General features: G+C 37.6%; 1 pseudogene; it reads right to left on the reverse strand.

Annotated features, from left to right (window-relative positions):
• The window catches only part of LOC107565736 (gamma-tubulin complex component 6-like), a 21,320-nt pseudogene extending 15,181 nt beyond the window's left edge, over positions 1-6,139 (reverse strand).
• Between the last annotated feature and the right edge of the window lie 4,590 nt (positions 6,140-10,729).

The following is a 10,729-nucleotide window of genomic DNA, read 5'->3' on the forward strand; positions in this document are numbered from 1 at the left end:
ACCCGGGAGGCCGCGTGTCCCAGGGTGGGGTCTGAGTGCGCAGCGCGTGACTTACCTGGCTCCACTGCTGGGCAGGGGGCTCGTGAGGAGGCGTAGCGTCCTTGGACTGAACCCTGCTGCCCATTGGCGAAGGGAGAGGGGGACGGCCATGTGGAGACTGGGTCTCGCGCACTGCCATCCTCGCCCTCTTGGAACCCGGAGAAAAAGGAACCCGCTCTTCTGTTGAGGTTTTGGGCACCACTGGCTGGGTAGCCAGTGGCGGAATAGAAAAAACCAGGAACAAAGGTTTCTCCACCCGGCCCTCCGCCGGGGGAAGGAGCGGTGCGGTCACCATCTCCTGAAGAGCAGGATCCAAGGGCTCCGGGTCGCCCGTCTCAGGGACGCCGCCTGCTTTGGCGCTTCACGGGCTTGGCAGGGGCGGAGGCGGGCTGCGCCGCGGCCGTTGTGAAGGCTGCTGTTGTGGCCGCGCCGGAGCGGAGGTGGAGGCCGCAGGTGGGCGCCCTCGGCGATGAGCAGACAGAGGGGCTGCAGCCGGCGGTGGGGTGGCTACAGCAGCCGACCGCCGGGGCAGGATGTATTGAGATTCCTCCATCTGCTTCTGTGCAGCGGAGAACTGTTGGGCAGGGCCCTCCCCCGCGTTGCCGAATAGGCCGGCCTGGGAGATCGGGGAGTCCAGGAAGCAATGCTTGTCGGTCTCCCTCATATCCGCCAAGGTCAGCCATAGGTGGCGCTCCTGGACCACCAATGTGGACATCGTCTGACCCAGGGCCTGCGCCGTGACTTTCGTCGCCCTTAGCGCGAGGTCCGTCGCCGTGCGCAGTTCCTGCAGCCCACCCGAGTCAGCACCACCCTCGTGCAACTGCTTCAACGCCTTGGCCTGGTGGACTTGCAGGAGGGCCATGGCGTGCAGGGCGGAAGCGGCCTGTCCAGCGGCACTGTAAGCCTTAGCCGTCAAAGCGGATGAGAACCTACAGGCCCTGGACGGAAGGCGTGGACTACCACTCCAGGCGGCGGCGCTCTGCGGGCCGAGCTGCATCGCGCGCTCAACCGGAGGGATGTCCACATACCCTTGGGCCGCCCCCCCGTCGAGGGTGGTGAGGACGGAGGACGGAGGAGGTATCAGGTCTGTTTCGGGCAGAAAAAGGTGCCTTCCAAGACTTAGTGACCTCCTCATGCACTTCCGGGAAGAATGGAACCGGAGGCGGCAGCCGAAGTCCGGCCTGCGCCCCCCGGGACCAATCATGAGAGGCAGCGATCATGACCATCAGATGGAGGCAGGAAACGACCACATCCAGAAACGCACGAGCGGGAAGCCATCTTTAAAAAGACGCGCCGTAACACCAACGCCAGCTGTTTCTTCCAAACACTCGCGGAGATTCATCCTGAGAAGGCTCGGCTCCGAAGCGAAAAGCTGATGCGCGTTTGCACGCGCTCTCCTTTTATACCCACGCTGCGGGGCGGGGTGCGCGTGGCGAAACACGCACGCCAACTGTCATTGGCTTGTTTAGTTTACACTCGAAGGTGATTGGGCTCTCGGGCGAGATCCCAATTCCAATTCGTCAGTCACTGACGTAACGTAGAACGTGACTGATTGAATGGGAACAGTTATTCTAAATTGTAATAATATTTCACATTATTACTGGGTTTTTTTTCTTCCATAAAATAAATGCAGCCTTTATGAGCATAAGAGACTAAAAACATTAAAAACTCTTATGGACCCCAAAGTTTTTAGCAGGAGTGTATATGAAGCATTATAAAGTGTTTGAGATGCACCTGGGGGCAGCAGAGTTTTAGCAGGTTGATTGTTTTCCCGCAGACGTAGACGTCATTGGCGATGTATTTGAGGCACACAGTCCTCCGCATCCCACGAAATCAGAGTGTAGCCCTGCGTCCAAAAGTTCTTATCTGAGGAAACAGATTAATTCATTTTTAAAGGGGTTTTGCATAAATGACATATTGATTTTAAGACCGTTATCACTGATGTAACTACACACCATAAAGATAGTCCAAGAAATCCATAATAATGCAGCAGAAAATGGATGGATTTAACCATCTAAACATTCAACAAAATTAAAGCGTGAGACTGAGAAGCTCACCTCTGTAGGTCAAATAATCCTCATTGACCTCGATCATAAACTATTTATATACGTCACGGAAGATGCCACTGAACACCCAATCTGAAACAAACCTACAATACCCACACAGGGATATTTAGTTAGTTATTAAAACAAGAACATATCACAGACAACCACTGTTATATAATATCTATTATTTATAGAAAGCTACATTATAATGTATACTAACTAGGCTAAACTACGTAACTATAAACATTTTTATTTTAAATTAAACATTCACATTTATACATTTGGCACAAGCATTTACACTTACAAAAATATACTTTCTAATGTATGCATTATCTAGAATCAAACCCATAACCTTAGCATTGTTATCAGCATGCGCTACTATTTGAGCTAAAGCAAGGTTAAAATGAATTATAACAATTTAAAAAATATATTTTAAGATTAACTTTTATAAACAAGGATGTCACTAAAAATGTTTTTGTTGTTACTGAAAATGAATGAAATGACAAATATTAATATAATAATAATAATATCATCACCATTGCAATATAAAAGTAAAATACAAAAAAATAATTTTTAGAAACAAATAAACATTTATAAATATTTTTTGTGTGAAATAAGTTGAAATAAACCGATGAAATTACAAATAATAATATGAGTATGAATATTATCAGAACACTGCAATAATACAGCAAGATAATAAATAGCTCCTAAAAATGTTCTTTTACAAAAAAAAGAAAAAAAAGAATCTAAATGGCCTCAACTCTATAATAATAGTGTCTATCACCAATGGATCCAACAGTTTAAAATTAAAATGTCTTAATGATGGATTAGTTTCTTAAAACACAGCTTTTGGCTTCACAAGACATTAATTGATGGACTGGAGTCATATGGATTACTTGTGGATTATTGTGATGTTTTTATCAGCTGTTTAGACTCTCATTCTGACGGCACCCATTCACTGCAGAGGATCCATTGGGGAGCAAGTGATGCAATGCTACATTTCTCCAAATCTGTTCCTATGAAAAAACAAACCTATCTAGCCTGAGGGTGATTACATTTTCAGCAAATTTCCATTATTGGGTGACACCAAACTCATCAATGAGGCATTTCTGAAACTGAGTGTGAATGCAAATATGAATTCAGAGCTTCTGCAAGAGGGCAAGATTATCAATTTTGTTTTTGGGACTTGACAGAAACTACCTCTATTAAGCAAAAGGGCAGCGTGATGACTCTCCATTCACATTGCATAAGAACAATAACAGCATACGGGTTTGTTCCAACATGAAGGTGAGTAAATAATAGCAGAGTATCTGCATTGTGCATTTAAATGCCAGTCAGACACTTCAGCATCTCACTACCACTTCATGGTATCAGTCACTGGGAAAATATAGGGTTTCAAAAAAACACTCTGCTCCTAAGTGACCTTCCTGAGCTGAATAATAGATAAATAAATAAAAAGCGAAAGGAGGAGATGTATATATAGCAGTTTCATTACAGTAGTTACTCTGAGCTTCATTATACAGATACAACAGCAGCTTTACACCCTAAACACACACATCACACTGCCAATTACACAAACACCACCGCAGACCTGCACCAGACAGCCACCTGTCTTCAACACTTCTGAGCTGAAAACAATGTCTTCAAACTCCACTTCAAAGCCGATGTCTCTGACAGAAGTATTTCAAGCGTGTGACGAGAGTGTTTCTTACCTACATATAAAGACATTAACTGATGAATTAGACATTATCTGCTGAAACTGACTACATTTTTACATCTATTTTACTTTTCTTTGTCTTGATGTCCAATAATCATATCAATCGGGGCTCATCAGCAAGGATTTTTTTTCTGCTTACCCAACTGGGAAAGTTAGGAAACATATTTACTTAATTTTACATTTACATTTATAATTTTAAATGACACATTTAAATAATAATAATACACATTTTAAGTGTTCACGTATACTTATATAAGTATTTATATTTTATATCAATATTTCACACAGACACACACTATATAAAACCTAAACATCTACATATAAAAAAAATATACATTTAAATATTTGAAGAATTAATTTCATATTTACATGAATAATTTTAAATCAGTCTAATTGATACATATTTTAGTGCTGTCATACGATTAATCACGATTAATTGCATCCAAGATAAAAGTTTTAGTTTACATAATAAATATACACAGTACACACACATATGTTATGTATATATAAACACACACACATACAGCATATATTTTGAAAATATTTACATGTATATATTTATATTCATATAATTTATAAATATATTTCATATATAAACGTTACATATTTTTCTTAATATCTTTCTGTGTGTATTTATATATACATAATAAATATACACACACACACACACACACACACACATTAGGTAAACAAAATCGTTTATTTTGGATGCGATTAATCGTTTGACAGCACTAATCTATTTATATTGTTTGTATACGTGTTTATTTGTACATGCACACACACATTTATATTTTATGTACACATTCATACTTTAAGAATTCATTTCATATTTACATTTATACTTTTAAATACCCCATTGTAAAAAAGTAATACATTTAGGTTGTGTTTGCATTTGCATAAACAATATTCAAGCAAATATCTTTTAATTTCATATTTACATTTATAATTTACATATCTCATTTAAAAAGTAATACAGATTTAAATTCTTTATTTTAAAATGTATGTACAAGTTATATAAATTATATGTTTATATATATATATATATATATAAATCATAAATGCATAAAATTAAATGCTTATATATAAATTATATGGATGCATAAAATTATTACATTTAATATTTAAAAGTGAAATACAATTTTTCACACAAATAAATGTTTTTATTTTTTGGTCTGGAGTTAGTGTGAAAAGTGAATTAATCACTTTCAGTTTTTATCACTTTTCAAAAATGACCTTGATGGACTAGGTCAGGAGTTCTGCACTGTAAATATTGCATGTTTACACCCTTTTATTAAAAAAAACTAAGCAAAAAAATCATATGATCCATTTTAAAGCACAGCTGTGTGGACTGCATGTGATTGTGTGACTTAGGGTGAACATTTACCTGAGCTGACGCCCCAGTTTGCGGAAAAGACAAGCGATAGTTAGGAGACTGAAACACACGCTCTGTAATAATGCAGGTAACGCCGCAGCCCGCCTGTGAAGGCCTGAAACACACAAGCATCTGTGTAACATGTTGTTATAGGAAAGGAATATACAGGATGTGAAATAATGGTCCTACATCAGTCCTAAAATACTGTATGAAAAAACAGTGTGTCACCTGAAAGATGAGTCCCTTCTGACTCGCGCTGCTCAGAGAGAATCGGCTGAGACGCAGGTAATGTGTGCCGTACTGCGCCAGCTCACCCAGCAGTCGAAACACACTCTCAGGGGACGTCCCGGACACACATACTGTATATCCGGACGAACATCAAACTGCACACTAGCCTTGAGCGGAGAATAAAGCAAGTCAAGAAAAAGTTATTATGAAAATTAGGTGGTTAATTAATTTCCTAATAATACATGTTCCATATCTGATTGTGCACAATTCAAGGTTTTCCAAAATATTTGCCTCTGGCATATTACCATGCAGTTGCTAGGGTTTTCTGGGTATAGTTCTTTCCGGCCCAAATAAAAAGACTAACAGTGATGCTTACATGTTTCACCCAAATAAATCCTAATAGTTCAAATCAAGTCCTGCCTACATTGTTTCACTCTGTATTGTCACATTATGAAAGACAGATGTGGTAAATTTCATTGTCGTCAATTTTTTTCACAAAAAATGCTTCTATGGGTCGTCACGCATTAAAAATGTCTTTTCTTTATGTATATTTAATTCCGCTACCTCATTGAGTGGAAACGTGGCAGAGGAGGCCCCGATCAGCACGTCTTTGACCAGCTGATGCTGGCAGTCCAGTGGCAGTGGCAGGAGCGGCGATGGTGTCTGTGTGGACAGAATGTTCCTCATTTCCAAGAGGACATTTGAAGAGGTGGTCTCGGTCAGCTTCCAAATGAACTCTGGTAGTTGAATGGATGACCTTAAGCACACGTGTGGTTTTGTTTAGAGAAATCATGACAGTAGGGATTTTCATTTCGGTTAATTTTCCTGACCAACAAACGTTACTTGTTATCTGATAAGATTAGAATAATAAATTAGTATTAAATAAAAATAGAATGGATGAGTGTCTGTGACCCATTAAAAATAAAAATAAAAATTTCACAGGATTATTTTAACGTGCAAACAGCAGCATACAGAACCTGGATTCACACATCGTCAAATTATCACGCACCTGCAGTGCTTCTGAGAACAGAGAAAACCAGAATAAAATATCAAATAAAAAGAATAAAATAAATAGGCCAACACTAAATATTTTTCAATTAAATAATTAACATTAAGATGACAAAACGAAAACACACTAAATCCTTCAATGCACCTTAAAGAACCGGAGAGTCTTTTTTCCGTCAGACATAAAAATAAACCGCAGGCCTACCTCAGTGCAAAATGTGTCTAGTTTTTATTAAAAAAAAGAAAAGAAAAAAAAGTAGCCTAAAATGTTGACGCTGTGCAGATAGTCTGGAGTAGAGCTCTGCGAGGAACTGTTTCGTAATGCTGCTCCCGCTGAATTTCTGACCATTACTCCCGCAACGTGTGTGTTCTGCTTCAGCAAACATTCTTATATTGTTTAGAATTTTCGCGCTATCAATATGCAGGCATTGAAATCGCTTTTGAATGTGCGCTCGCTGTTCACTTTCGATTTCACGTTCACACGCACTCTGTGTAAAGGAGCATATCTAATCTTACAAGATCAGATATTTGTCAGTGAGTTCAGGATCCGCTGAGCAGCAAATACTCCAGCATGGTCTGTCAGTCATCTATCCTACTCTCGACCCGTGATCAGTGAAGCTCGTGTTGGATGCAGGGTTGCAAAGCTCGCGTTTTTCCCATGGAATCGGGCCACTTTTAAACTGATGCCCTGGGTTGATTTTTCCCCGCCGGTAAACAATTATGTATAGTAGGGATGTTCATTTCGGTTATTTTTCCAAACCGACAACCAGCGCTCGTTAACCGATTGTTAACCGACAAGATTATTTTAAATTTGAATTTAATTAAATTAAAAAAGGATAAGTGTTTGTGACCCGTTAAAAATACTAGCATTTGTTTCTTGGGGATTAATTGTACATGCGCAAAAAGCAGCAAACAACAGAACATGAGGATTCACATGGCCATCATATCACATCACGCACCTGCAGCACTTCTGCAAGCTGAGAAAAACATAATAAAGCTAGGCTATATATATATATATATATATAGATCTATATATATATATATATAGATCTATATATATATATATATAGATCTATATATATATATATATAGATCTATATATATATATATATAGATCTATATATATATATATATAGATCTATATATATATATATATAGATCTATATATATATATATATAGATCTATATATATATATATATAGATCTATATATATATATATATAGATCTATATATATATATATATAGATCTATATATATATATATATATATATATATAGATCTATATACATAAAACGAATAAATAGGCCTATATGAGAAATATTTTTTACTTAAATTATAAATTAAGAAACTGTAAGTAAAACAAGTAGCCTCGTATGCAGAGTTTCGGTTCATTTTTGTGCTACGCGAAAGGAAACAGACGACAGAAAGCGGCATCCTATTTTTTTTTAGGCTTATTTTAACGAAAGCACAAAGATTAGTTTTTATTGTGAATGTACACAAATAAAGGCAAACCTTTTACAATTCCGATTATCTTTAGGACTAAAAGGAGTAGTTGCTTCCACTGTTAGAAGGAAAAAAATTCAAGTGATTGCGCCGGCGCCACATGCGCGCACACAGTTAAGCTTTGCTACATTGACAATGCAGCCTGTTCATTATCATAATAAAATACAGTCAGTCAAACATATGGAAAAAACTATGTAGAAAAATGGTGGATATTGGAACGCGAGTGAAGTACATAAATAATAATTTGCCATTCAAATACATCACGATTTCGCGAATATGGAAACATTTGATTTTGTGTTGAATGAGAGACCCAACGTTGGTTTCAGTTTTGTTTTAACCTAAATTAATTTGTTTTGGCGTGTCATTTATATAGCTATAGCTTCTAATATTTTTAACAGTGGCGGCTCGTGGGTTTTAAAATAGAGGAGGCACTCTAATTGTATTGGTCTGGGATCCCTGCCGATTATTATTATTATAATTTGCTTAACCACTTTAAAATGTTTTTTTTGGTTGCTTTGAGTCAGAAAACGTAAAGAAAACGACACACATACAGCAAGATAATATAATTTCACATACATGGCCTATCACTTGAAGCAAACATCCATCCCTTCTTAAAATCTGTGTTAAAAGAGAGCTGCCTGTTGTTCCATTTAATTAAGCCGACTGCTGTAGCCTATATCCAGCTTAGGCTGTTTTCCCTAAATTTGTATATATACTGTTTGAATGACAGCTTGGTAAATCTGTTGGCGATCAAATATTCAATATCGCTACTCATCATAAGTACTTGGTACATTATCAGCGCAGTGGGAGACGTTCAAACAAATATCACGTAATTTACGTCTCTGTGATGATTGGTTGATATCAGAAGGCAGGCTAGCCTCCCCTACAAGGTTTCTTTTCTCAACATTCCTCAGCGCTGAAAGTAAACACTCGATGGTGATTGGCTAATTTTTTTTACCAATGGAGGCACGAGAGCTCACCTCTCCCCTGGCCTCCCCCTACCCTTCTCTATCATTAGCGGTTGCAATTACATCAGCAGATGTGGCACAGCAGTGGGAGACGTTCAAACAAATATCACGTAATTTACGTCTCTGTGATGATTGGTTGATATCAGAAGGCAGGCTAGCCTCCCCTACAAGGTTTCTTTTCTCAACATTCCTCAGCGCTGAAAGTAAACACTCGATGGTGATTGGCTAATTTTTTTTTACCAACGGAGGCACGAGAGCTCAGTTCTCCCCCGGCCTCCCCCTACCCTTTTCTATCATTAGCGGTTGCAATTACATCAGCAGATTCAGCACATTCGCGATAGAAAAGCGGCGCTTTCACGTTATGGTATTACAACTGTGAAATTACAAACAAAAAAATACACATTCTGAGACATGAACTGAAATGAATTGTGAATTTTATTAACATTAACCATTAAATCGTCCTCCTCCCATTTTCACCTCAAAATTATGGGGAAGCTGTGCCTCCCTCGACGAGCCGCCACTGATTTTTAATTCTTGTTCTTTTCTAAATACTGTTAATTGAAAGGGTTTGTTGTGGAGTGAGGGGAACTAAAATAGCCTAGCTATGTTTGTAAACATTTCGCGTCGGCATTAGGCCTATTTCTGAAAGAAATAATAGAATGAGACTTATACGCGACTTATACGATATGTTTTTATCCCCCTAAAAAACTATTTTTTTATAAGCGTAGTGTATTTTAGCCATGCAGCAAACCGTTTTAAATATTTTGATAAATTACTGAAAAAATAAATAATGAAATGACTTTTCAAACCATTTAACTGACTGTATTACTCGGTCAAAATTCTTACCGTCGGTTAACCGGTTAAAATGAACATCCCTAATGTATAGCATACTTTTCTTTCACCATGCAGCAAACTTACTTGAAATACTTGGGGGGTACTTAAAAAATACTTAAAAAAAACCTTTTAAACAGTTTAAACTGATAGCATTAATCGGTAAATTTTTTTACTTTCGGTTAACGGTTAAACGGTTAATATGAACATCCCTACATGACAAAACTTTCATTTCTGGGTGGACTATCACTTTAATAGTTTATAATAATTTAAATATTGCAAGGTATTCATTATTATACTTTTTTTGTATTATTATTACTTCAATAATTATTTTAAGAATAGTATTACCCAAAACACAGTTCTTGACCAAATGAAAAGAAAAAAAAGAATTAACCTTTTACTTTTATATTTTCCGTTTCCATTTTAGCTTTTTTTTTGTGATTTTGTCATTTTTAGTACTTTTTTTTTATGTATGTCTATATAGTTTTTATTCATTTTTATTTCAGTTTAAGTTATTTTCGTATATAAAGTTAAAATTAGTTATTTAAAATGAGTAATATTGCCTAAAATAAAATAGCATAAATAAAAAAGTACTTTATATTTTATTTTATTTCAGTCAACGTTTACTTTATTTCGAGCAACAATTATTTAATGGTTTTAATATTAGTTTCAGTTTTAGTTTTAGGTAACTATATTGGGCACAAATTATATTTGTCTACATAAATAAATTTCAGACATTTAAGAATAAGCCTTTTGAAATTATAAGTATTAAAGTGTCAAAGTGTTTATACACTTTTGTCTGATCAAGTGTTTTTGAAAATAATTATGAATGAAAACTTGTCAATTCATTTGAATTGTTTTGGTGCAGATCTGAAAGAATCACAATCAAATCAGATCACTGTCAGCATGCTCGACTCTCTCACCAGTCAATGTTCTCCCAACAGCGTCGTCTGCCGGGCACAAACGTCCGCAGGGCCTCCCACACGTCGATCTCAGGACTGGGACTCATCTCGGATTGGG

This window comes from Sinocyclocheilus grahami, unplaced genomic scaffold, assembly GCF_001515645.1.
Source record: "Sinocyclocheilus grahami isolate Dianchi unplaced genomic scaffold, SAMN03320097.WGS_v1.1 scaffold1023.1, whole genome shotgun sequence".
Taxonomy (NCBI): Eukaryota; Metazoa; Chordata; class Actinopteri; order Cypriniformes; family Cyprinidae; genus Sinocyclocheilus; species Sinocyclocheilus grahami.